This window comes from Rattus norvegicus, chromosome 4 (genome assembly GCF_021556685.1).
Source record: "Rattus norvegicus strain SHRSP/BbbUtx chromosome 4, alternate assembly SHRSP_T2T, whole genome shotgun sequence".
NCBI lineage: Eukaryota > Metazoa > Chordata > Mammalia > Rodentia > Muridae > Rattus > Rattus norvegicus.
In genome coordinates, this window is record NC_141537.1 from 65005802 (window position 1) to 65032857 (window position 27056).

At 42.7% G+C, this 27056-nt stretch overlaps 2 long non-coding RNA genes across 5 annotated transcripts in view; one reads left to right on the top strand and one right to left on the bottom strand.

Moving 5' to 3' along the window:
- LOC147994801 (uncharacterized) overlaps positions 1 to 27056 on the top strand; it is a 340279-nt gene that overhangs the window by 117576 nt on the left and 195647 nt on the right. The gene's annotated exons all lie outside the window — the stretch shown is intronic.
- LOC147994802 (uncharacterized) lies at positions 671 to 23963 on the bottom strand. 2 transcript variants are annotated; one of them, XR_015686475.1, is made up of 8 exons: positions 23528 to 23963; positions 21277 to 21414; positions 16706 to 16979; positions 13486 to 14447; positions 12325 to 12682; positions 11778 to 11967; positions 6268 to 6391; positions 671 to 749 (listed from the first exon to the last, which is right to left on the bottom strand). It is a non-coding gene; the product is annotated as an uncharacterized LOC147994802 (long non-coding RNA). The 2 variants fall into 2 exon arrangements; XR_015686474.1 differs by lacking the exons at positions 671 to 749; positions 6268 to 6391; positions 11778 to 11967; positions 12325 to 12682; positions 13486 to 14447 and adding an exon at positions 14517 to 16088.

The following is a 27056-nucleotide window of genomic DNA, read 5'->3' on the forward strand; positions in this document are numbered from 1 at the left end:
CCACCTCCATCCTCTTAGGGTTCTCCACTGAGCATCAAAATTAAATTCACCTAGAACTTACCAAGAGAAAAGCATACAATTTTTTTAGTTCAAACTTCAGATGGTGTTGTCTTCACCAGAAAAATGAAGATCTGGGGAAGCAGAGCCAATTAGTCCCATGCTAAAATCGACAAAAAACAGTAAAGTGTGAAATGTGATAAGGCCAAGGGGCATAGTCTATTCTAGGTGACTGGATAGGGAGCCGATGGGGAAGACAGGGTTAATTTTCACAGGCTTGTTGGTGCAGTTTTCCCTTAGCCGCCAGTCCTGTCTCTGGTGATCTTGTAGTTCTTTATGTATTGCCTTTATTTTGGGTGGTTACATTAACAGTGGTGATGAGTTGAATAAGTGTGGCCTCCATTGGCTCATAGTTTGAATGCTTGGTCACTGGAAAGTGACACTACCAGGAGGTGCAGCCTTGGAGGAAGTGTGTTACTGCAGATGGACTTTGAGGTCTCAAATGCTCAAGCCAGACCAAGTGTGTCTCCCTTCCTGCTGCCTGTGGATGAAGATGTAGAACTCTCAGCTACCTCTATAGCACCATGTCAGACTGCATGCTGCCATGCTTCCTGCCATGATGGTAATGGACTAAACCTCTGAACCTGTAAGCCAGCCCTAGTTAAATGCTTACCTTTATAAGAGTTGCCATGGTCATGGAGTCTCTTCACAGCAATAGAACACTAGGACAGTAAGTAGCCTTGTCCACATTTCTAAGAAAAGCAGTATAGTTTGTTAGTTCGGTTAATAGCATTAAAAAGGTAAATGAAGAAAATACTAGTAATATAAGTTAATCTTTTTAATTTTTCTGAGTGACTCTTGCTGACTATGATACAATTAACAGAGAAATATTTGGAGGTACTAATTACATAGACATATCTATTGTTATGTTGCCTGGTCTCAGGTCCTCAGTTTCCTCATTTGTAAAATGTATAAATGAGCCATGTGTTTTATTTATTTATTTAAGATTTAATTTATGTGTACAAATATTCTTTCAGCCTGTGTGTCTATGAACCATTTGCATGCCTAGTGTTCAAGGAGTTAAGGACACCAGAGCTCCTACAAACTAGAGTGACAATTGTGAATGACTATACGGATGCTGGGAATTGAACCTGGATCCTCTGGAAGGGCAGCCAGTGCTCTCAACTACAGAGCCATCTCTCCAGCCCTGAGCCATGTGTTTTAAGTAATCATAAATAATAAATGAAGGCCCGTCATCTATTACATCACATCAAAAGAATACTACATATTTACTTAATTACAAGATGCAGGTTCTAATACATCGGCATTCTGAAATCATCTTGTGTCTTAAAGTTTTTCCAGAATATCACAGGGGCAGCTGGAGAACCTGACATGTTTACCTTACTTGTCCATGTACATGTGGTCAACTTGCTAGACCTAGAAAGTAGGTGTCTTCTGTTAGTGCTATGGGTAGTGCTACATGGGCATAGCACATAATTAAATAGAGTGTACTTGTGAGGCAATAAAAATGGTTTTAAACACACTTGTACCACTGTGCAGCTGTGAAACAAAGAATTAATGCAACATACGCAAAAACTGCCCATCACACATCGGTTAAAATATCAGGGAATGCCGAGGTTTCTAGAACACATCATTTAATGTTTGAAGCTGGAGGGTGGAGGTGGAGAGCCAGTTTTGTGAAGGTCTTCTACTCTAGCTCAGAATACCATATACAAGCTGCTAACTGGCTTTCCAAAAAGAGTCTAAATATGGGTGATTTGTATTTCACTCAAAAGTTCTGTGTGTATAAGCAGAGAAGCAATACTGAGGAGTTCAAGATCCATTACTGTACTTTTCGGTTTTATTATCAGTTCCTGAATCGCTGTGTCTATTAGATGTTGGATAGACGTACTGAAAAGCAGGGTGTCATCGTGATACAGTGTGACAAGAATTATGACATGAATGCTTACTTTGCGTGGTGCTGAGAATCGAACCCAGGGCTTCCCGCACCTTGTCACTGACTTGTGTCTAGGCACAATTGTCATTCTCCTTTGTAAAAGAGGCTCTGAGTCCAGTTTTGGTGGCCATTGAATAGACAAAACCTTTTTCTTATTTGTCATTTTTGTTAACACTTTTGTTAATTCTTAAAATATTCAACCAAACCCCTGAACAACAGAAGTTGGTATGACAATCTCCCACATAGATGGAAATCTGTCTAAAATCTTTACCATCAACCCGCAGTTGACTAGAGGCCTTACTCGGAATATTAGCAGTCAGTTAACTTGAATCTGGCTTCTTCGTCTTTATTTCCTTATTAAGTTGAAGTAATTTGGATGCTTATCACCACCGCTGAAATTGCTGCTGTTAAAGTTAAGGTACATACACGACTTGGTTTTCATTTTTGGTACAATCTAGTGTACATGGCCACTCCACCTTGGAGCATGCTCCTCTGTCACAGCTCCTTATGTCCCTTGCTTCTATCTTTCTTCAGTGACCTCTCTTTCTCAGCTGGTCCTCTAATGACTTTCTAGACATCTTTTCCTTCTCTAGTGACTCCTGGGTAAGCCTCAACTGTCCTATAGATTTTAATACCTATGTAACTTTAAAGGATGCCTAGCACATGTATGCCTCCAGCATCAATCCAACTGCCTACCTGCCCTGAACATCTCATAGGCCTGATAAGATGTGTGTGTCTAAAATGTGTGTGGAAAGACTATACATGGACTGACCCTGGACTCTGACCCCATAGGTAGCAATGAATATCCTAGTAAGAGCACCAGTGGAAGGGAAAGCCCTTGGTCCTGCCAAGACTCAACCCTCAGTGAATGTGATTGTTGGGGGGAGGCCACTAATGGGGGGAGGATGGGGAGGGGAACACCCATATAGAAGCGGAGGGGGAGAGGTTGGGGGGTGTTGGCCCGGAAACTGGGAAAGGGAATAACAATTGAAATGTAAGTAAGAAATACCCAAGTTAATAAAGATGGAGGGAAAACAATGTATGTGGAAGGTCTCCTCTAAATAAAACTTAATCCCAGTCAATGGCCCTCTATCCTGCTGGCTAATCCAAGAATCCAAGGAGCACACCTTGATCCCTCTCACTCTTTCACAGTTATAGCTCATCAGAAAATCCTGTTTCTTTCTTAACTATGCTGTCACTGCTTGTCTCTCCGAACCCACTGCTGCCAGTTACTGTATGAAGGTCAGAATGTGTTTCATCTTTCCACACTAATTCTTAATGCAGTGCTATACATGGGGTTGGTCTTTCCCCTCCCTGTCTCTTCTTTCTTCTGTGGAACTGAGGATCTGCTTCAGATCTTTGTGCATGTCAGACAAGTGTTTTGCCCTGCGCTCTGGCTCCAGGCAAAGTTGATTAGCCTGAAATAGAAAGTGCACAGATGATGTCCTTGCTGCACACCCTTCAGTGATTCACTGCTGTACTGAGCGCACAGTCCGACCTCCTACCCGTGGACCTCAGGATCTGAAAATCTGCTCTTTCTAACTACAGATGTAGACTTCCCCCTTTTTGTTCTAATAATGGCATGCTTTTCACAACTTGATGGTCTTTAACACCCTTTTCTCAATCATGGAAATTCCTCTTCTATGTCTGACCATTGCTCTTTAAAAAACAAAAAGGAAAACAACAAACCAAAACACTAAAAAAATAATATTAACTGAAATAACATTTCTTCGAGAAGATCTAGTTTTGTTTTGTTTTGCTATATTTTGTTCTGGCTTGTTTTGACTATCTAATATAAAGGCCTCTGTCATTTTAAACTTGAACCTCTGCCTTGTTTCCATAAAGGTATTAAGCATAATGTGCAATCAACATTCTGTCATGGGTGGGGAAGGGATTCACAGGAACTATGGAGGGTAATGGCCCGGGAACGGGACTCAGCATTTTCTTCAGGGTGGAAGGCACTGGCAAGTTGTGCACACTCCGTTTAATAACCCTACATCCACAAGCATGTATACAACACTAATTAAACAACGCAATGCAAAAGGCAGAAAATTAAAACAAGCAAACAGCAAAAGAAAAACTAAAAATGGGGAAAGGGGACTTGGGAAAAAGAAAGGGGAGACCAAAAGAGAGAGCAATGGGAGAGTGGAAATGCCCAGATATATTATGTACAGACATGGAGTTGCTGGGGAAAACACAATACAAAATGAAGCAGAAGCCTCACGGAAAGCAACAATGTATTCTCTTTGAGCTACTTGATTGCCTTGCTCACGTTGATTATTTTCTCCTTTAGACTGAAGATGTCAGAGAGAGCGTCTACCTCAGTACTTAATTGGCCTTAGGACTGAATAAGTCATTTGAAGAAGCAAGTTCCTCCAAAGTCAGCAGATCAGCTATCTCTTCCGTTCTGTGTTAGGGCCGTTTTAATCATTTAAAGCCCATGGAAAGCAATGGTGAGCTTCTAGTGAGCTGGCTGTGTGTCCCTGAGGATGTGCTTTCCTTGGAGCCCCTGACACCAGACCGCTGAAGTCAGACTTCCAGGGGCGGTGTTATGAAACAATATTCTAGAATTGCCACAAAATTTCCCTTATATTATCTTTTGGCTGCTGGTAGTTTCATTAAGAGAGAAACACATTTTTTTCCCTTGGAATTTATTGTAGAACCAACAACACGCTGCTTTTTGAGTTTTGCAATTACCGAACTTCTGTTTATTTTCCTCCCAACGAATACGGGCAGGAGGGGGAAGGTTATTAATTGCGATGACATTCATTTCTAATATAGTTCGAGCCCAGGTGGTATATAGCAAGCACGTGCGGTGTTTTAATCATTGGAACTTGTTTGTCTCCTCAGGCACATTGTTGCCCTGTGCCCCAGGGTATAATTTTTTTTTCTTTCTCGGTTCTGTTTTCTATTTTTTATCATTCGTTCTTGGGTTTTATGAAAGGTGATACTTGCCCCAGGTGCAAAGATTTTTCTACATACTTTAATCATATGAAAAACATTTTCTACACTGATTTATTTAATTGAGAAAAGTATCACTTAGGCTAAGATTATTCTACAGCAGGGTTTCCCTAATTTCATTTAGGGTCACAGAGTATCTAATCCAAGCATTAAAATTTGCATCTGTAAGATACAAACATGCCCAGATACATGTTTAGGGGTTACTAGAAGCCCTCAAGTTAGTTCATAATGCTAATCTAAGAAATACACCACGTGGACTTTCTTTTCTCAATCATTAATTCGGTCAGCCTTTGGGCCTCGCATGTAAAATGTCCCTCACAGACTCATCTATTTGAAAACTTGGTCCATAGCTGGTGACACTGTTGTGAGAGATTGTGAAATCTTTGGGAGAGCGGACCTATCGAGAGGGAGTAGACTAATAGGGGTAGAGAGGCTTGTCTTTTTTTTTAAAATTGGATATTATATTTATTTACATTTCAAATGTTATCATTTCCCTTTTCCAAACTCCCTATCCTCTCCCCCTGCTTCTATGAGGGTGTTCCCCTACCCACCCACCCACTCCCTCTTGCTTCCCTGTCCTGGCATTCCCCTACACTGGGGCATTGAGCCTTCACAGGACCAAGGGCCTCTCTACCCATTGATGCAGGACAATGCCATCCTCTGCTACATATGTGACTGGAGCCATGGGTCCCTCCATGTATACTCTTTGGTTGGTGGTTTAGTCCCTGGGAGTTCTGGGAGGTCTGGTTGGTTGATGTTGTTCTTCCTATGGGGTTGCAAATCCCTTCAGCTTCTTCAGTTCTTTCTCTAACTCCTCCATTGGGGTCCCTGTGCTCACTCCAATAGTTAACGGAGAGAGGCTTGTCCTAAGAGTTACAGTTCAGCTCTCCTTGCAGCCCAGTCTTCCCATTTCTAGAGTCTCAGGAACACAAGTAAGCTTCATGTTCCAGCTGACCCAGCCATGAGCCTCCATGAACTCAATGTGTTGTTCTGCTGGGACAGACTGTCCCCTCAAACCACGAACCAAAATAAATCCTTCTCCCTTAAGTTGTTTCAGGTTACATATCAAAAAAAGTAACTAATAAACAAGCCGAGCATTACTGGGACATAGGACACATTCAGCATCAGCAAAGGGAAGGTTCAATTTCTCTCGGAGGCTCAAAAAAATCAGTCTCTGTTCATTCCGAGATTAATCTGTTCTCAGTTGCATAAAAGTCACCGTGACCGAGCAGTTGCCGAGTGCTAGGAACTGTACAGAGCCTTCTAGAAAATTCTAGCAAAGACCTGCAAAGGAACACGGAGCCCATTTGCATGTGCTGCAGCACTAAATTGCTAAACAAAGGATCACTTACATCTCAGCCACGGGGATGTTACTGCATACTATGGATAAATGCTGGCAGAAGCCGCGGGGCTTCTGTGCGGCGTGGGCCTCCTTGCTCGCAGCGCTGTGTCTTTGTGGAGGCATAACCCAACTCACTGTGAGAAAAATGCGAGGAGGAGAACCCCTGATTAGTTATTTTCGTTTAGATGGTTGTGCTTTGTTTTATTGCTTTCCAATTTGGTCCACGATTATTAGATGGGCGATCGTCTGAAAAAAAAATGTTGTAAATTACTGGTATAAATGACTTCTCTACACACAACTCCTCTTTTAGTACAAGGCAGAGAAGCAACACTTCCATTGCTATTTCTGCTTGTATTTATTCTCTGCCACATTTCTAGTAAATTTTTTTTCCATTATTGGCAGGGCTTACATAATCACATACTAACACCTACAGGAATGAATCACAGCTCATCTTGCAGATTTATGGCGTGCCTACAGGAAAAAAAAATGCCTCATGATACAAACTTTAAGGCTTAAATTATCTCTAAAACCCCACAATAGGCAAGTAAACTGCGTGATTTAGAGATCACAATTAAAAGTGAATCTGTTTAAACTCATCCCTCCTTTATTTAAACACCAAGACAAGAAGAATGAGGAAACGCTATTAATAACCGATACACTGTTTGTTCACGACACAGTTGAAGCTGAATGTTTCCACTTGTATCTCTCTCCCTCTTATTTTGCATCTAGCAGTAAGACAGCAGGTCATGGATTCTAGAGTCTTCCAGAGCACACGCTTGTACTACTCAATCATTTCCATTCGCCACTGTCTATGGTTATAATGTCCTTCATCCTGCCAACATTCCTAGCTTTCTTTACCAAAGGTCTGTCCTATTATTATTATAGTTGTTGTTGTTGTTTTTCTCAGTCCTCCCCACAGGCCTTCTTTTCCCAACCTCCATTGTATGTCTTTGTTCCAGTGTCTCCCTTTCTACCTTCTATCTATATTTCCCCACAATCCTGTCTCTTTTGTTCTTGCACCTTCCGGTCTCCCTCACACTTGATGCGTTACTGTATGCCCAGGACTCAGCTAAGGGGTGGGGATTATAAAGGTGACGAGGGAGCTACATATGCTGTCCAGGGGCTGTAGTCTGACGGGGTAGAGAGTGACAGAAAGGAAAAGACATGGAAAAATAAGGATAGAAATTGAGGGACGAAAAAAATTATGTGCTCAAACTACCTAAAGCAGTATGCAGAGGTGGTGCTTAGGGAATCCTGGGGAAGAAACTAGGAAGGATGGTAGGAGCCAGAGGGCCAAGGAAAACATAAGAAACCCCACAGAGTCAACCAACCTGACCTCAAAGGGGCTCACAGAGACAGAACCAACAACCAGGGAGCCTGCATGGGACTGAGCCAGGTCCTCTACACATATGCTACAGCTGTGTAGCTTGGTCTTCTCGTGAGACTCTGAACAGTAGGAGCAGGGGCTGTCTCTGACTCTTTTGCCTGATTTAGAGACCTTTTTCTAGGACTGGGTTCAGCCTCAATACAAGGGGAGGTTTCTAGTTTTTTATGGTATGACATGGTTGTTTGTGGGAGGTCTGCCCTTTACTGAAGTGGACAGAGGGAGGGTGCTGGGAGGAGGGACTGGGGGATAGAAGGGAAGGGAAATTGTGGTCGGGATGTAAGAAGAAAGTGTGTGTGTGTGTGTGTGTGTGTGTGTGTGTGTGTGTGTGTGTGTGCGTGTGTATTTAACCTTTGGACTGGAGATCTAGCAGAGCTTCAGAACATGTACTGCTCTTCTAAGAGGACTGGAATTGGATTTCCAGCCATGTCAGATGTCTTCCAGCCACCTGAACTTCAGCTCCAGGGCCTCTCACCCTCTCTCCTTGCCTCCATGAGGACAGCACTCATGTGTACACGCTCCTACACCCCACACAGCCTAACTTAAAAAGTAAGGAAAATAACTGACAAAAAAGAATATTTATCTGTGTCTGAAAAGAATAAGATTCTGAAATAAGATTTAAGTCATAAAGGATAAGCAGGTTTCTTCCAGATTGGCAGTGAGGAACACCTGAGGGGGATTGTGCAGACATAGACACTGAAGAAATGGCCAACAGGGTACTTACACTCAGTCTACTCAAAACTGAAATGGCCAGCAGGGTACTCATGCTCAGTTCACTCAAAACCGAAATGGCCAGTGGGGTACTTATGCTCAGTCCACTCAAAACTGAAGCTTCAAGGACCAGAACAGAGGCCCGGTGTGGTTACCTGTACACTCCAGAACTCCATTTACAAAGTGGGTATGCCTTGTGTTTTGCTTCTGTATGTATTCCTAGTAGCAACCACTCTGGAATGGATTTAAACAGTCATGCTGCGAAGCTCTTCTCCCTCACAGCCTTAGTCAGGGGTTACGAGGAGTGAGATCTCTCTGACCAGAGGGTCCATGCTATCTTTTTCTTAAATTGAGCACAGAAACCCAATGTTGGCATTTCAGAGGACGGTATGGGGTGTTTTGGTTTCCTTTTCATGGCTCTGGACCAAGTAAGACATAAAGACCGAGTAAGAGATAAAGGAACAAGGCTGACCAAATCCCCACTAGAATCTTCTGTCAATAATACTGGCTGGGAGAACACAGCTTAGGCCAAGCATCTGGCTGCACAGAACTTCCTGGCTCCTTATACACAACGAGAGGACTTAGCCACCTTGTCACAGACAGGGTGAGAAAAACACGGGCCTCTGCACAACCCCGATGAGATGGGGACTGTGAGCAGTTCTCTAATCAGGCAGCGGCACAGGAATAGACGCTGAAGAGCGTGTGTGGCCTTGTGATCTTTTGAGTAGGCTTTCGGTGAGAGAGGAAGGTTCTCATTGTCACTGAAGCTTTAAGCCCACTCAGTACGCATTGTTCTGGTGATGTGTGACTGCACTCTGTCAGGCTGCTGACTCCCATCTCTATCTCCCAAGGTCTTTCCCTCCCTCTGATGCAGACTCTGTTTCCTTGCTGTGTGTTTTCAAGATTAAGAGAGCTGTCCCAGTCTTTAAGATGCCTGCAATTTAGTGTCCTTGATTTTTTTTTAAAACAGTTGAAAGAAGATTTACAGTTTAATTAGCAAGGACCTGTAACTTGTCAGACGGCCATGCTTTTAATAGCTACAGAGGCATGGCTGCAGGAGAGAGGGGACTGGCTCTTCCAGGGAAGTTCTGAGTCCTGGAAACAGACTCAAGCCTACAGCTTCATGGCTCAGTATGGCTGCTGGATGTGCCCTTTGTCACGGCTTACATTCTTGGCTCCTGCTCGGACTAGACCCTCTCGGTTGACTGACTTCAACTTCCTCATTTCTTTTGTTTCTATGTCACTGTATCTTTAGGGTTAGTAAGCATACCAACACCTTGGCGGGAGGGGTAGAGGAGTTTTACTTAGTCAACGTGCAGATTCTCATGTCACACATCAGTCTTCTGCCTTGTTAAGTTTGTGATCTGGTCCAGAAATCGGACTGACCTAGAACCCCCAGAGAGTGTGAGAAGGGAAGCCCACAGACCCTACTGCAAAAAAAAAAAAAAAAGGTAAAAGTACATTGCTATGGGCCCGGCTTATGGTTACTGAAGTGTGTGCCCAGCTTATAACTTATTACTGCAGTGTGTGACCTTGACCCATTTCCATCCATTCTGTCCTCACCATTCTCTAAGCTCTAAGTGCCTTACAGTCTATAGCCTGAGATAAGTCATATTCTAGGATGTGTGTCGAGAAATAATTAAATCATCAATGTGTTTCGAGATGAAAAGGGGCAGCTTAATGAGACTGTTAGCACACACTTTCCAGAAGGCTGGAGATCTCTCTCTGTTCAATGGCTAATTACTCTCAGGCTCCGTGTCTCATGCTGGGAACCAGCCCTCAAGGAGCTGAGAGTTTTAGGCTGGTCACTCTTGATTTTGACTCCCAATCAGTCTATTGAGAAGCTGATTGGCTTTAGTGGTATGCACATTTTTTGATATTTACTGACTAGTAGTTAGGAAGATGGTCCGAAAACCTTACTTCAAGTCACTTTGAGAACCACATGCAAGTGTTTATTGAAATGGTAATGTTGAGCCTCACTTATTCTCAAGAGCTATGGCCCCAAGTCCTTGAGGAGGGGGTGCAGAAACTGAAGATGATGTTGAAGCTGTGCATAGTGTGTTTTGTCCAGATCCCAGCAACCTTGGCATTTTTTTCCCCTTTTCTAAGAGAGTCAGCTAATTTCACCTCTACACTTAAAATCCTTGATCTTTCTCTTTGACGTACCCCAATTGACAGCCAGTATCTCTGCACTTAGACTTTGGGAGTCATTTATTAAGAAGGGTGAGCACCCACACGGTAATCTGATAACTGAGACAGCCATAGATAACTACTAGGCTGGCAGCATATACACAGTGGATACACTGAGCAGAAGAATGGCTTCTATCCAGGAGGCCATGTACAGGGCACCATCTCATGGTGTACCATTTATAATTATGAATTGTTTGTTTCTGGGATGTTAATACTTTCTGACCATGTGTCTTAGTGAACTTTTCTTTTGTTGTGGTAAGACACCAAGACCAGGGAAATTTATAGAAGAGTTTATTGGGACTTACAGGTTCAGAGGGTGAGTCCATGAGCATCGTGATGAGGAGCATGGCAGCAGGCAGGAATGAGACACGGGAGCAGTAGCTGAAAGCTTATATATGGTCCACATGTAACAAGAAGAGAGAGAGCGAGAGCGAGAGCGAGAGCGAGAGCGAGAGCGAGAGCGAGAGCGAGAGCGAGAGCGAGAGCGAGAGAGAGAGAGAGAGAGAGAGACTCCCTCTCTGGTGTGGGCTTTAGAAACTTCAAAGTCTGCCCCCAGTGATGTACTTTCCCCTACAAGGCCACAATTCCAATCCTTCCAAAACAGTTCCACCAACTGGGGACCAAATATTCAAATATTTGGGCCCATGGGTACCATTCTCATTTAAATCACCATGCCACGTTTGACTGCACGCAACTGAAGTTACAGAAAGTGAAATATCAATAGTGATGGATAATTTTCAGGGATAATAAACTCCACAAAATTGTAACTGGAACCTTCAGTTTGGAGGGAACAACCATTAGTCATCATACTGAGAAGGACTCTATTTACATTTTAATGGGGTATGGGACTTTTTCTCAAACTACTTGTAGCTGTGTTTTCCCCTGGGATTCTAATTTGAGTTTTATTTGTTTTTTAACTATAGGCATGTCTCATTTTACTCTACTTGGATTTATTATACTTCATAAGGCCTTATTTTCATGCTATTCTCTTAGAACATTCTTTCACCTAATATTGTCCGTTTTCATCATTTCTTAATGTTCCGTTTAATCACGCTTCATCTTAGACCACTGTACCTCTCTGTTCACTTTGGGATATATAATTTTACCTGTCTGCTTTGGCTATTTCATAGCTGTGATTTTTTGTAAACAGTGAAATTGACTTTGGAGTGGACCCTTGGCATTCTTGTTTAGCATAGGAAAATGATTTTCGGTTCTGACGGTGTAGCTGTACTTACTTCGGGGACACGGTTTATCTTTGTCTCGACTTCTGATTTATACTGTCTCGGAAAGAAATAGATTTCACTTCAGGGTCGTCTGAAGTCCACACTGTCCGCTGTCGGCTTCCCTTGGAAAGCGTTGTGGTAGGCTTGCTCTCCCGAGGTGGTGTTGGCATGCCACTGGTCTGTCAACGCTTTTCAATATAGACTGGTGTAACAGGGTGAAGTTACAAATAGCCCATAGTTTAGAAATCTAAGAAATAACTGTTCTTGTGAAAAATGCGAGCCTTATTAAAAGGCAGTCCACGCATAGTATCAAATTATTATTGTTATCTATGGGCAGCAAGGAAGGTTGTTTATCTCCTTAGCTACATCCACATGGTGGCTCCCATCAAACCCCAGTCCTCTGCAAGGGCAATGAAGGCTTTCACATGCTGAGTCCATGCTCCAGCTCCTGGGTTGGGTAAGTTTTAAGGATATTTTACTTGGACTAGGTTAGGTACTGTCTAAAGCCCCCCCCTCCCAAAAAAAAAATCTGTCTCTGTGGTATTCAAAACACTCATACCTGTTCTTTCACTTGCAAAGAGCAAGCTTTGCTGAGCAAGTTTCGCCGAAAGAATCCTGTTTTCTAAACAAAGGAAGCCCCTGTAGCGACTGTGTTATAGGTCGTGCAAAAGTGAGGGTAGGTGAAAGTTTGCTGAAGACATTGCTCACTGAGTGAGAATCCTGAAAAGAAGGCAAGTGTCCTCAGGGGTCACCAGTTAGCTCTCAGCCACAGCTGGGGACCTCACCAGTGACATCAGTGTTCACAAGCTACCAGCTGTTATCGGCTATTTATAGGCCTTTGGTTGCCTTGAGTCACCTCTTAGTTCACGTTTGTCCATTTTTATGGTCTGGTGAAGTCCGTAAACAGACTTTATCTTCTATGTTTGAAAAAAGATAGAAAATTACATTATTACATTTCATGGATGAATGGTTATTTACTCACTTCGAGTGACTCACGCCTTCACCCATTCATAGGCAATTTTTTTTTTACTGAGAATTTCTGAGCTCTGCTGTCCCCTCAATGTAGTACAAGTCAGCTGACCACAATTTTTTATTTATTCCTGGAGAATTCACATATGTACCTGATAGACTTTGAACCCATCGAACCCAACCCCCCTCTTCCGTTTCCCTGGAGACTCCCCTCCGCATCCTCTTTTATTTTTATAACCTATGGGTTCAACTAGCACTGCCTGTGGGAATAGTGACTGATCTCATTAGCTTGACCTCATGCAGGTCTGATGCAGGTAACCAGAGAGCACTTTGCGTTCCTGAATACAGAAGCTGTGTGACAGGCAGAAGACAGTACTGTGTACTGTTCTTCCCCATCTTTCAGCTTACATTTCCCCCCTCCCTCCTCCATGCTGTTCCCTGGGCCTTGGGGGAGTGGGTATTAATGTCACATCTAGGGCTGAGAACTCACCAGTCATATAGGTTCAGTACTTTGACCAGTTTTGAATCTGAGTTATTTTGTGCCCACTGAAGAGAGAAGCTTCTCTGGCCCAGGTTGAGAGCAACACTAATCTGGGCAGAAACACTATTATTTAGAAGGTGGTTTGACAGTATGTCCAGTTTTCCACTTAATAAGAGAACTGTGATACTCCCACCCCCACCGCTGCTTATCTGTGACCTCCCGAGCCATCCACTTTTAACCCAGTTTATGGTACCAGGCATGAACTCCCACCTGCAGAGCAGGAAAGCCAATCAGAAAGTGGTTGGTTAGGCCCCCTTCCCAACAGTGATGTCGATACTGCTCCAATGGGCACGTCTTGGCAGGCAGGTTGATACTGTAGCATTCGGGTTTCACTGAGTAACACCATTGATGACTTTCCCTTCCCAACAGCCTGATAGCATCTGCTGGTTCCATGGAAGCTGGACACCAAGGAGAAAGTGTTCAGATGAGTTCCAGCTTGACTTCTTTGTGGCCTTCAACCAAAGTGCGGCGTGTTTTTGGTAACAGGATTTTACCATCCTGTTATGGAGATTTTTACTCATTAACCTACCTGTTCTAGAGGAATCATTGTTAACCCATTCGATGTACCTATGTTCAAATTGCTTTAAACTATTTTAAAAATTAGGTTCTGTATGAGTTTTTTCATACATCCTTATTTTGATTAACCCACACTAACCACTGTTCTACCCTGTCCTTTAACCCACAATGGTTATTATTATTTACATATCGTAGCAATAAACCTATCAATGAATAATCTACCTAACCCTTCAATTAGTTCCCTATCTATCATCTATCTATCTATCATCCATCTTTCCATCATAAAGACACAAATAAAAACATCTATCATTCATCTTTCTATCATGAAACTGTTTCATGTTGCAATGAAAAGATGGGTGTCCCAGAATCTCCAGAGTAGGGAGTCTCCTCGAGGCCAGGGGAAGAGTTGATGCTGTGGACCTCTGACCTCTGCAGGCAGCCTACATGGATGTCCATGTTCCAGGTATTCCTCACAGAGGTCAGAGGATAACTTGAGAGACTTGACCATTTCCTTCCACCATGTGGGATTTTGGAATCAGATTGACTCAGGCCATCAGATTGATGTCATGTTATCTGCCGTGTCATTTTGCCAGTCACCAAATCCTTGCTTCTTGGAGAGAAGGCTTTCATCTGATTTGACAAGAATTACCTGCATCCTAGAAAATAACATGTTTTATCAAAATCTGCCAATTTAAAATTTCCATTTAATAATGAATTTTAAAAGTAAGTATTTACTTATATTTTATTTTACTTTTATGTATATGGATGTTTTGCCTGTGTGTATGTCTGTGAACAATTTGCAAGCTTGGTTGTAGTGGAGGCCAGAAGAGGGCATTGGATCCCCTGGAACTGGAGTTACAGATGGTTGTGAGCCAGGACTAACTAGTTATAGCCTCATATTCCCCCAGCCAAGGAGACAGCTTTAAAGATGAAAACACAATTGTTAAGGTTTGGATGTATAATGTCCCCCATGGGCTGGTGTGTTTATACACTTTCTGTCCAGCAGGTGGTGCTGTTTTGGAGGTTTGTGGAGCCTTTTGGATGTGGAGCCTAGCTCGAGGATGGAGGTAGTTAGGGGTAGGCATTTGAAGGCTGTATTATTCTAGTTCTGGCCTGATTTCTCTGCCTTCTGATCTGCTGGTGCTTGTCTACTCCTTCTACCTTGGGCGGAGGTGGATCTGTGTCTCTGCCTTCCCTGCCAGGCTGGATGCCACTGCTTCTGGAAACTGCAAGCCAGCGTAAGTCTTTACTCCCTCATGTTGCAACTGTCAGGCATTTTATTAATTTATAAAAGCAACGGGAAAAGCAACTGGTGCAGTGCGACCAAGCCACCAATGAACAACAGCCTCACTGGGCGTCTGGGCTGGGACCATCAGGACTGAAGTTTTGTTTCACTCTTAGAGCCTGGATGCTAAGGGTTCATCATAAACCCGGAGCTGTAGAGGGAGGGCAGTCTCTGTCCCTGTGTGAGAAAGCGGTCTTGAAAAATCAGCCAAATAGCAGGGAATGAAAACATGGCTGAGGACTGGGGAGTCAGAGTCAGTTCTTGCAGACATTGGATGGACAAATCTCGATCCCGCCAGTGTTATTCATGTTTTGTTAAGCTGTATAAACAAATACATTCACTCCCCTGCTTGCACTGCTTTGAGTTTCTGTCATTGGCACCTGAAATAATTCTGATTAATACACAATATGCTGGGCACTGTTGTCGGTGGTTCCTAGAGGCAGCCACTTTTAATGATGTTTACTTGATTCTATTGATATTTTTCTCCACGTATCTGAGGAACATGCCTTTGATGCTTTTTTTGTGATTGATTTTAGTCAGCAGGCACTGACTTTCTGTCACAGTGAGTGAGAACCCCCCTGCCCATCCCATACCACACTCCCCTCCCCTCCTCTTTATGATTACATTACAGCCCATGGCTAACTCAGGAGGTATAGTTGACATTATGATGAGGTTACAAGGTTGATTTATAGGTGAAGAAAATGCTCCTCTTGGAATAGGCTTTTTTGTCGTATAATTTTGATTTTTCTCATTATGAATAGTGTGCTAGTTTTTCGCTTGTCTTTTAGTGTTCTCTACATGAATTGTTATACATGTTTCCCCCCCCCCCCAAAATGGGTCGCTGTATCTGTCAACCATTCAGAAAAGGAAGGCTGCACATTTTACAAATCTTGCCAGTCTTTGTCATCCCCATGCCTTCTTCCCACAGTCACTGTTTTCTGAGTTGCTGTGGGCTATCTGCTCCAGAACCCAGGTGCAATGCTGCTGTCCGGGGACTTCTTTCTACTGATGGCTGGAGAAGGAAAGTACATTGCATAATAATGTGTACATTTTGAATTCCAAACCTTTTCTTGGTTTTCTCCCTTAACTTACTAAGCTACATACTCTAGAGGCTTCCTTAAAAATTATTTGTTGGAAATAATGTTTAGCCTGTACATAGTTTTATATATTATTTTCATATTTTATTTGAGTATGTCCAGTTGTGTGTGTGTGTGTGTGTGTGTGTGTGTGTGTGTGTTGAGGGGGAATTACAGGTAGAAAATATTTTTCTGGGGCTAGGATATAAGCCTATTGGTAGAGCACTTGCTTAGCATATGTAAAACCCTGAGTTTGATCCCCAGCAAAACTAACTAACCAACAAACTAGGCAACCAACCAACCAACTAACCAACCAACCAACCAACTAACCACCAACCAACCAACCAACCAACCAACTAACCACCAACCAACCAACCAACTAACCAACAAACCAACCAACTAATCAACCAACCAACCAACCAACTAACCAACAAACCAACCAACTAATCAACCAACCAACCAACCAACCAACCAACCAACCAACCAACCAACCAACCAGCCCAGACTCCCAAACAACCCTGCCAGAGCTGTGCTAGCGTTTCATTGTGCTCACCTGTACCCAGCCAGTGGCTGCAGGAAGCGAAGGGCTCATGCTTTTCCAATGAACATGATTGTGTTCTCTTCATAGCTGCTGTTCCTTAACTCCAAGATTGCATGATTTGATGGTTTTAATAAACCTTACTGGGCTTTTGATAGGTATTTTGGATGTTGAGACTCAACATTTCTTTCCTCTGTGCTGCCACTCAACTTGTGACTGATCCAATGTGCCCCACAGTAGCAGGTGGCTCAGCTTCTTGTACATCTCTTCAAAGATCCTGTGGGAATAGCTGAATGATAATGCTAAAAATATTATTCTGTTTCAAAACATAGTAAAGAGGGCTGGAGAGGTAGCTCAGCAGTTACAACATTGACTACATTTCCAGAGGACCAGAGTTCAGTCCCCACCACCCACATGGCAGCTCACAAATATTTGTAACTCCAGTTCCAGGGAATCTGACACCTTCACACAGACATACATGCAGGCAAAAGAATGATCAGTGCCTGTAAAATAAAATTATCAATAAATAATTCAAAATATATAGAAAAGAAATGCAAAATTTCCATTCAATATCTGCAGTGTGTGTGTGTGTGTGTGTGTGTGTGTGTGTGTGATGTCAATATATAGGTATGCATACGTCTCCAAATGGCACGGAATGTTCAGCCCTTCTGTTTTATCCTCTCATATGCTAGGATGGTGCATGCTTGATGATTTTCATAACCAAGCAGCCACAGTAAGTATTGCATACAGGGATCTTTACACTTTACCTAAGTGGAAACCAGAAGTCTGAAATGGTGCATCTTGGGAGTAGCCTATGTATCTGCTCAGCAGATTTATGCTCAAAAAGAGGCTTTGTTCTGACATAAAAAGATCAATAATAAATATGGACACGTTTTTAGGTTAAAATGTTGGGGGAATGCATATATCTTTCCTCAGGCTTTTCTGTCTCATCATCCAGCTGCTGGCCTGAGTTACAATAGTCACAAGGTTTGTACTGTTATCCTAAGCTTGTCATTAATTCTGCCTGACCAGAGTAGGCATACTACACCTGTTCTTCACTCAGTTCTTTGTGCCTGCTCCAGCTTCTGGCATACATAGTAGGTCCTCCATATTAGTCTAATAAATGAATGACATTTATATTTTAACAACTATTTGTCATGGTAAGTTTATTGATCTACCAATAAGGGAATTGAAGCTCTAAGACATTAAGGGAATTCTTAAGTCTGTAATGATTGAGTAGGTATGGAAAGTGGAAGGCAGAGTGGATTTAAATTATAATAGTAGAATTTTGCTACTTTCTTGAGTGTGACTGGGAAAATAGACAATATCTTTTAAGAGATCCATGTTGAAATATTTTGGGATGAAATATTATTACTCTTGTACTTTCATTTAGGAAGTTTTTTAAATGGGCTACTGCAATGGACAGTGGATAACAGTGATTGCCTCTAAACTTGAGGACCCCAGTTTGATCCCAAGGGTCATCATGGTGGGAGGAAAGAACCAATTCTCATATGTTGACCTCTAACTTCTACAACTATGCCATGGCATTTTTTCTCCTTTCCTAATAAATAAATGAGTTTAATCTAAAATTAAATTTTTCTTTTGAACTTAGGCCCTTGTGTACAGTAGGCAAGTGATCTACCCTTGAGTTACTCCTTTAGCTTCAGTTTTGTGTGTATATAGGTGCATAGAGAATAAATGTACAGAAATAAATCAGCAACGGTAATAACATAATAAATAATGAATCTAGGGAGAAAGCACACGAAGTCCATTGTTCCTTCGAAATTTCCAAATTTTGAAAAAAAAATTACCACACACTGAAAAACAAAAGAAGAAAGAGAATATGATATCAGACTGAAGTTTGCCCAACTCTAACTATCATAAAGTAAATTAAAGTTCAGAAATGGTCAGAAAGTCTGTGTTTGCCAGACAACCCTTGCCATAAGAATTGAGAATTGGGCAATTTGGAGAGTTCAATGGAGACCATTTAGACAATAATGCTGAAGGACTCAGATACAGTCTGTAATTCAGAGCAAGAACTGACTGAAGAGTTCACATCAACACAGGAGTGGCAGGGAACCAAAGGCCTGGAAACACCATTGAAGGGCCTGGCCTTGTTATTGGAGATGAGCTCAGGGACACAACATCTTCCCCATTGGTAGCATGAGATGCTCAGAGGGTACCGAGTCTTGTCCTATGTAGTCATGGGTTCATAAGGAATGGTATGCTAACATTTCAAGGAATAATAACGAATTTCTCACCATGCAATGATAATCCTGTCTGAAAGAGAAGCATGATTTGTGGTTGAAGGTAGTAAATGAGCCAGAAACTATTTAACAGCTACTTGAAAAAGGACAAAGCAGATGACTTCAGTGATTTCTAAATTAATTTTAAAGTTCTGCAATTCTGCATAAATTTAAAAAAATCTTAAGATAGATCCAACCAAAAAAATTAGAATATTGTATATAGGACTCAATCCAAAAATTCTGAAGGGCAGGCATGCTCAATTTCTGTAAATGAAGCTGGACATTCATTCAAGGTCTTTGCTCATAGCCAGTCCTAGGACACAAAGGGTGCCTTACGCACGGAGCTAAATGAGTTTAATTGAGAAACGAACTGTCCTTGAGGAAAGAGAGATTTGGCTTGAGAAATATAGGCAGATAATGTTCTGTCTCTGTTCATCTCCAACAATACACTAATCTCCAATGAAGCACTATCTGAAGAGAGAGGAAGAATCACAGGGAAATGAAATTAACATCAAGAAACCTAACACTTCCTAGTTTATGTTCTCTGTTTCTTTTTCCCTCTGGGGAGGCTGTTGGGATTGACAGAATCACATACACTAGGACACATGACAATTAACTATTGCCAAATCACTTGACCAGCATGTGTGTATTACAAAAAAAAAATCTGTCTTATGATCAACATGCGGCTAGGTAGGTGTAACAGTCTCAAAGACAACTAAAAATATTCTCTATATTCACACTGTATGAAATTTGAAGACAAGTGTTAAAGTAGATTGAGCATCACCCAGAGTGCTGTGGACCAGAAGTGTTATAGATTTGGGAGGGTTTTGGATGTTGGAATGGTCTTTACCAGTTGGTCATGGTTAATGCAGAAATCTACAGTTGAGTGTGCCCTGCTGTTGTTTCAGAGCCTGGAACCTTTTTAGATTTTGGAGTGTGCAAGATTTTGAACCTTTTTGGTTATGGTTGTTGTGGGGAGCTGAGGAAATCTTGAGTAAAGAGTGGATGAAATCTTAAGTAAATGAATGAATATCGTTGACACCGGCATGGCCTTGTCAAGGACCAAGGTCTCAGACCCATGGGAAGTTGGTAAACCTTTATCCCAGGTCAGCTATGAAAGGCAATCTTTTCTTTGGTCCAAGTACAAGAGATCAGTTTATGCAAAAACTAGCAACTGCTGCTTCCTCCTCCTGGATGCTTTCGTCCTGAGACTGCTTGGATACAGGCACTTCCTACTGAGACTTTCTCTTCCACCCTGTGCTGGATGTTTCCTGGTTCTTGTAGTAGTTGGTGCTTCTCTATCAGAGTGTGACAGCCATCCCGATCCCAGCTTTTCTGTGCATGTATTTGTCCTTTCTTCATTCCTTTGCCCACTCCACTTAAGTTTCCAGACTTAAGCTGCATTGGTTATGGTAAGGTGTTCCACTTACAATCAGGATGTTTATCTCTTTTTGAATCTATTCTCTGAGGTGTGTGTGTGTGTGTGTGTGTGTGTGTGTGTGTGTGTGTGTGTGATATCACACAATCTTTTAAACGTTCTTCCTAGTACCAGTCCAAATTACTGCAACCACTTGTTTCTATAAGTAGAACAAAGAGTGTATACTATGGTGTAGAGAAGAGAGGTAAATAAAGTTCCTCTACTCAGATTTTCATGAGACGATGGCTTCTCCCTCACAAAGCAGGACCTGTGCGCTGTCTTATGACTCCTAGGCTCTGTTTCTCTCCAGATCTTGCCCTCAATTCTTGGCAGCTAACAGACTCAAATTACCTGGTCTCTAAGCTTGCGTGCTTCTGTTCCCAAGGCCCTTTTCTTCCTTACAGTAAAAAGACAGAAACCAGGGTAGTGACCCTTTGGTGAACACCCCTCTCTAAGGCACATTCTGTTGTCTATATGCCTCTTTTTAATTTCTCTTTACTTTTAATTGATGCACAGTAATGATATGTATTGATGGGCATCTTGTGACATATTAGAACATGTATATAAGATGGAATGATTCAGGAGGAGCAATTACCATATCCATCACCTCAAACACTTAGCATTCCTTTGTGTTGGGCATGTCCAAATGAAATGTAGCTATTTTGAAATACGTGATAAATTATTAACCACAATCTCTCTACTTTGCTATAGAATGCTAGACCTTACTTTTCTTATCTTTATTTTTATTCCCTATAGCAAACCTCTGTTCAGCCATACCTATACCTGAGCTTCCCAGCCTCTGGCAACCTGTGCTTCTGTTAGGTAATTTGTTTCCAGCTCACTTCTTAGGATTCTGAGAGGGGGCGGGGGCAAGCATATTCTGTAGATTTTCCCCTTTGCCTTCTGCACACCTGGGCACTTACCAGGGTTGTTGCTATTCTTCAGTCTTTGCTGTGACAGACTGAGTTTCTTTCTTTAGACAGTTTTTCCTCTGGTATGCAAAGTATTAGTCTGTAAAGCGGTGGGGTTAGAATGATGAGGTCTCCAGGGACGTCCACACGCTAAAATCATGCATACCCAAGTCAGTGACATTTGTTGCTTGGCAACTCCTCATATTTTAAACAGCAAAATAACGTCAGTGATCACCACCACTACTGGAGAGGTGTGGTCTCAGCTCTGATACATTGAAAGTCAAAACCATTTTAGTTCACCCAATGAGAGCTGCAATCTGCTTCGTTTCTAAATTTACTGTTATTCTCAATCTCAGTTTAAGAATTCAAGGTCTGGGGAGATGGCTCAGTGAGTAAGAGCACTTGCTCTGCACACATGAGGACCCCAACTTGAGTCACAAGCACTCACATAACAATCCAGGCCTGGCCTCATGTACTTATAATTCCTATATCGGGGGTTAGGAACACAGGCACATCCCAAGAGCTTGCTGGTTGGTTTTCCAAGCCGGTGACCTTCCAGTTCAGTGACTGACCCCATCTCAAGGCAACAGTGCAGAGCAATAGAAAAGGTGTCCTCTTCTGGTCTGCAACTGTGTGCATTCTAGTATATCTGCCTGCTTGCTACACACACACACACACACACACACACACACACACACACACACGCACGCACACAAGGATTCATAAATTATCTCATTAATAGCAACAACAATAACAATAATGAATGGTGCTGATTTTTTTAGTTTTTTTTTAAATTTCTACCTGTAAGTTCTACATAAACTGCTTCTAAACAACCATTTTGTACTTTACACGATAGAATGGAAATTTTATTTTTCATTAAAAAATACTTCCTATAGACAATATGTTGTGTATTGATACACTGGCTGCCAAAATATTATATATTCTGATTAACTATTTCCACAACTAGGAAAAAAAATAGCCTTTAGATTTCGGAAGGTGAAACCTCCCAAAGATTGCTTTCCTCTTCGTATCTGAGTGAATCTACCTTCATTTCTTATGAGGAAAGAGAGCTATGATGCGCTCCTTCAGACACACAGTGACATTTTTGTACAGGAAGAATAAATAGAAGAGGGTGGCAAAGGCCAGGATGATCACATTCTACTAAGCCAAAATCAGCTTACGTAATTCGGTTTTCCCTCCAAGTATAAAGAGGAGCAAATAATATAGGAAAATGTCCATATATGTGTATATAACTTTTTTGCGGTGCTGGATGGATATTCAACTCAGGGTCTCCAGCACGTTAAGTTCCTGTTTTCCCACTCAGCTCTACTCACAGTCCCTGCACATCTTCTTTCCACGTATGTGCTGATAACAGAGTAGGACACCACAGTGAACCCCAATGAAAGGACATGAAAGGAAGGGCAGCAATATCGGTGACCACAATAAGGAAGGGCAGGGCTCAACTTAGGACACAAACTTGGAGGCAGAGCTGATGGGTTTGCCAGTAAGATATTCATATATTCCTGATCATTCAATCTCTCTCTCTCTCTCTCTCTCTCTCTCTCTCTCTCTCTCTCTCTCTCTCTCTCCCTCTCCACTCCTTCCCCTTCCCCTTTCTCTTTCTGCCCCTCCCATCTTCCCCTCTTTTCTCCCCTCTCCCCTCCCCATCCCTACATGTGTGTGTAGGATGGGGTATTTAAGAAAGACAATAATCAATAACTCATGGGGACTAATGTGAACCAAGATGGACCATTATCCCTAACATTATAGAGACAGGGCAAACAAAATTTTAATTAATGAATCCCCTGAATAAACTGAAAATAAACTGAAAAAATATTACATTGCAGTAGTTTTTCAAGGGAAGGACTTTTCACTGCTGCATAGGACTGACCTGGCAAAGGCCACAGGGAAGCCCTGTGTTAGATAAAATCTAACTCTGCAGTGATACTCGAAAGGAACAAACACGCCATTTCCTTCAGATGATCTGCTGCCTTATCTGGGGAGACTGCATAAGCAAAAGAGTCAGACTGCACAGAGTGAAGCCTCACTCCTACCTTCCTCTTCCCTGGTTCCCGGGCCTGGGAAGATAAAAACATCTGTGGGCCCCAGAGGGACGACTCTGAAACTTGCACATGCTGCTCAGTTTCTTCGCTCTGGATTGGGGAATGCAGCCTGTGCTTTCAGTACTTAACAAGTTCAGTTAAAAACCCACCTTTCTTTCCCACAGGTTGGCTAGCTCAGAGGTAATGATGCTGTTTCTTACCTCTTCAATTCTCACTCTCTTGTGAGCCTTTCTTCGCTCACAGCGAGACAGTTTTGGAGTGATTACTTTGCGTAGGCTTTAGCATCACGGCATCTCCAGTCTGATAGATAGCCTTACCAATTACCAGCTGTGTGCGTGTGGTAAGACCTGGAGTCACTTTCCAAAGGCTCAATTTGCTCACCCGTGAAATAGAGCGAAAGTAGTAAGTGCTCTGCGGGGCCATTTGTGGACCACGTCAGCTGATAGATGCTTCTGCACCGTCCTGGGATGTTGTGCCAGAACAAGATGTGGTTAAGTCGCGCAGCTCAAAACAACACCGGGCTATTACTGCATACTTTCTGAGGTCAGAAAACTACAGAGGATTACACTGGTCTATCGGGTCAAGTTGTCAGCAAGGCTGTGCCTGTCTCTGGAAGTGCAGATTCTGAAGACCTCCTCCTTCTTTGCGTGGTGGTCCTTTCATCTTCAACGTCAGTGTCAGTGTCGCTCTGACTGTAGCTTCTGCCACTCATCTCATTCTGTGCTTTTTCTGCATCCCTCCTCCACACCAAGAACATTTTCCTATCCTACAGAGATTGGAGAGTCAGCTGACCTCTGAGAGCTTCACTAAAAGCTATGGCTCCAGTTCTGGAGGCTGAGAAGCCCACAGTCGAGGCACTAGTAAGTTTGCTGACTGACAGGGATGCTGCCTCATCGCTTCGGAAGGGACTAAGAATGTGACAGAAAGGGTCTGCCCAGATCTTTTGTAAGTTATGAATCCCATCATGAAGGAGGGTGCATAACTTCAACACTTTTCAACCTCTCAGTGCTTTTCCCTTGAGGAAAAAGTTTCCATGAATTCTGAAGCGGGCACAGATGTTCAAAGCAGGAAATTCTCTTTGGATTACCTTGGGCTCACCTGGATGATCCAGGATAATCTTCTTATTCAAAGGACTGTTGATTGGCAACTTTAATCCCTTCTTGTCATGTAAGGAAACAGACCACAAGTCTGGGGATGGGGATGTGGGCATCTTGGGGAACCATTAACCTGCTCTCCATGGAGCTTAACCCAGACAGCCATAGCTGAGCTCAGTGAACTGCCCTCATTGATCAGAATGATTCAAGTAGAAAGCCCACTGATGCCCACTGACACCTAGCAGCACATGGCTTGATTCGTTATATGAGTGATGTGGGGATGGCTGGCAAGGAAGAATCACACTTGATCATGAGGATCATGAATCAGAAAAGGACCTGTGCAAGTAGGATGTCCAAGCCTTTGTGCTTGGTCAGGCCAGGTCTAAGAGAGGTGGTGGATAAAGAACCCCTCGTTGCTGTATCCAGTAGAAATAGAACATGAGCCTATTATATAATTCATAATTTTCCAGTAGCCATATGAAGAAAACAAAAGACAAAAGTGAAATTAATTCTAATAATATATTGTATTGAACCTCAGATAATCCAAATACTATGACTATAATGAGACTATTGAAATATTTTACTTCCTCCTAGCCTCCCCGCCCAAATTAGGTCTTCAAATCCATTTTAACTTTGCATTCACAGAACAGCTCAGTGGGACCTGGCCACAGCTGAAGAACTGAGTAGCGAGTGGTGTGTGACTAGTGGTGCTTTGATGGGCAGAGTAAATAGAGAGGCGACGTGGACAGAAGCAGGGAGGTGAGGAGTTCAGCATGGATTTGGGGACATGGCAGTGTGAGAAGGTGGGGAAGAAAGGTACATGTTTGGTTCCAATCATGGGAGGCTCAGAATGTTACGCTGGAACGTTTCCACTTGATTTGACAGGATGCCATTAAAGGGAATCTGTTAAAGCTTTTGGGTAGAAAAATATTTGGAATAGCTTGACAGGTGCTGTGGTAGGAATGTGCTGTAAGATTTACACACAACGTCCTTTTAGAGGCTTTAAATATTGCTGAGGGTTAGAATACCTGCATTAAAACAGTAGCGATAACTTGGGATAGAGTGTCCCCGGGCCAGATCATCAGCAGAAGTGATCAATGCTGCACAGTATAAGGAGGGGAGGTTCCCTAAGGGGTGGGCCGCTAGGGAGCACAGCATGAGAGAGTCCGGTTGGACTTCAGCTAGCTTTGGAAGGAAGAACACGGAGTTATTTTATAGCCTTGAAGGTCAGACAGCTGAAGTGAATGCCCCCAGGCTGAAACCAATCCAGAAGGGCTTTTCCTTGAGGTTGTCTGTTTACAAAGAGCCCTTTCCAGCTTCCATTCCCGGCAAAGGTACCTGTACTTTTTGGTTGGTGCCCACTTCCTCTATGGGGCCATGGCTTTGACCTCTGACCTGGACGATGGAAAGGGCATAGCGGAAAGGCTGGGTGGCATCTAGAGTGAGAAGTGGCTGATCTGAACCCTGGGTGTGAGTGTTGTAAACTTTATGGTGGAGTGGAGTGGTGAAATGGGACACAGAAGGGGGTCTAGCCTAGGAACAGCAAGAAATAATAATGGTGAGCTGGATTCATGTAGAGTTTGATAGAGTCAAACCAGGGACATCTCTAAAAGGCAAGAGCCCCCTACTAATCATTTAACCCAGGGGATTGACATGTCCTATGCAGCTTGCTTTATAATGAAGCTGGTGGGTGGGTACTTGGGACTGGTTGGGGTCCAGTGAGACTGAAGACTGAGGGGCCCCAATAAATGTCTATTGCTGTGGCTCTGGTACAAGATCCAGGGTAGTAACCATTGAGGGAGAAGGGTGCTGATCATTAAGAATTTGAGTCAATTTATCCTGCAACAGATGCTAATATGAGCGGCGTGATCAGAGAGCACTTGGTGCTTGGCAGTGGTGAAATGAGTGTTTTTCCTAAAGACTTCATAGTCATTTGTATCATGTCAGCAGACCCGTTTTTATTCAGTACTATCGGCCAGTTTGCAATATGAAAGGAACTCACCAGGCTGACGCTGAGTCAGCCCTCTTTAAAAGGAGATAAACTCTAATACTTTAATACTTACCCGGTAAGATCTCCAGACTGTCGTCTTTGGTATAAGCATTCACTTAGGACAGGAGAGGGTGTTTTTTCTTTTCACGAGGCATCTAGATGAAAAGAAAGCCTATAATAATCAAAGGAAAACTAAAATTCTAATCCTAGAACTACACTGTAGCCTTCTCTGTTGACTGAACCCCCCTGGGGTTGATGCTCCAGGGCTGAGGGTAGGCTCTGGTAATAATTGATGGAGCTATTTATATGCCTGTGGTGTTAAGCACTAAGCCCAGGAAGAGGCAAATGAATGCTGTCAGATCCCTTTAAAGAATGATGGAACAAGTCATCACTGGCTCAGCAGAATGAGACAGTCATGTGCTGATAAGGACATTTTGGTCATGCCATCATAAAATGGCAAAGGGATGTCAGTTCATGGAAGAGTAGCCTATGATGTTTGCATAGTGACAATATGGCCACATTTCTCAGAAGGCATCCCTTGCCTCACAACATAGGGTTGTACCGGAAAGGCTGCATAGGCCTGTCAGAGGGGCAGAATTATTGCAGTATTGGGGGATGTTTGAATAGTTTAGTGTCTCCACCAAA